Genomic DNA, 316 nt, shown 5'->3' with positions numbered 1-316 from the left:
TAGCTGGAGTGGGTGTTGGCTTTGTTTTACTTTGTGTTTTTATTCCCCCCCCATGTTGCTGTGCTGAGGATTTTGTTTTTAGCCAAAAAAACATCTCCCAGGCCCTTACCAGATGACACAGTGGGTGATGTACTTTCCCCTCGAGTCCAGAGCTCAACAGGCAAAGCCCAGTGATACGGCCCCAGATCCCCTCTGTGATCTCTCTATCCGATGGGGTCCGCACGTGTGGGCAATGTAAAGGCTGTATGTCTAAAAAGAGCCCAGGCAGATCTTGCCCACCCCCGGTTTGCATCGGTTGCATACATTTTAGAGCTGG

This window comes from Phaethon lepturus, unplaced genomic scaffold (genome assembly GCF_000687285.1).
Source record: "Phaethon lepturus isolate BGI_N335 unplaced genomic scaffold, ASM68728v1 scaffold50908, whole genome shotgun sequence".
Taxonomy (NCBI): domain Eukaryota; kingdom Metazoa; phylum Chordata; class Aves; order Phaethontiformes; family Phaethontidae; genus Phaethon; species Phaethon lepturus.
The sequence above is the reverse complement of the archived record's forward strand: the minus strand, read 5'-3'. Positions refer to the sequence as shown.